Source organism: Octopus bimaculoides, chromosome 13, assembly GCF_001194135.2.
Source record: "Octopus bimaculoides isolate UCB-OBI-ISO-001 chromosome 13, ASM119413v2, whole genome shotgun sequence".
NCBI lineage: Eukaryota > Metazoa > Mollusca > Cephalopoda > Octopoda > Octopodidae > Octopus > Octopus bimaculoides.
Genome location: NC_068993.1, coordinates 28418708 through 28419783, shown reverse-complemented (window position 1 = coordinate 28419783; position 1076 = coordinate 28418708).

Genomic DNA, 1076 nt, shown 5'->3' with positions numbered 1-1076 from the left:
GTGTGTTTACATCCCCACAACCTAGCAGTTCAGCAAAAGAGATCGATAGAATAAGTACTTTCAAAGAATAAGTCCTGGTGTTGATTTGCTTGACTAAAGGCGGTACTTCAGCATGGCCACAGTCAAATGACTGAAACAAGTAAAAGAGTACAGGGCAGGATGGAAGGATTGCACAAAGGAAAGGAAGGAGTCCAGTTGTTTGCGGGAGAGGGAGGTTGTGCCAATACAGTCATCAATATAATGACCGTATAACCCGGGAGTGGGACCAGTGAATTGGGTATTTATTTACAAATGCGAACGTAGCGGCTAACATCTAGCCTTCGGCCCATTTGGACCCTGCTGTGTCCATCACCCTGATTGGCTCTTATTTGCGCGGCTTTTGTCTCCAGTTCTGTTTCACGCCAAGCTAAACATCAACCAATCGTGGCCTTCTGATAAGGTCACGTGAGAGAGTGTTTTTCTGCTGTTTCTGGAGCCCCTTTTTACCTATAAGAAGCCCTGTTTCATCCACACCAGTGGGTCGCGACCTCAGACCTTTTCAGGTCTGGTCGTAGACTACACAGAACACAGCTCCAGCCAGTTTCCAGCGACAACGTCAACATGACGCCACCAGAGTACACACTGGTGAATTGTCTCCACCACGAAAATAACAGCCAGAACAACCTGCGAGAATCCTCTGTACCAAGTAACCGGTCGCAGCATCGAAGCTCAACTTCACACACGGCATGTGACACTTAAGCTCTGCTATTCGGCCACAACCTCTTAGGTAGAGACACTCCTTCTACTGTGTTACAGACTATGAACTGGTATTTCACTATCTCTTTGTTCAGGACGCTTATCTCTTTCCTTGCTGGTACTTCCTCGCATCTCACATGCGAGCCCTCTTATGTTACATTACATGTTTTGTGGCGATCGTGCGATGCGTTAAAAGGAGCCTCTTCCGTCTCATCGCCATCTCCTTTGGTTCGCACAGTCGTTCTCTACAGTGAGAATATTTGGGCCTCAACTTAGTCAACGGACAGGTTAGGTTTGCATAGTTGGAGAGACAAAGAGAATAAGTATGGGCGATTTTTCGT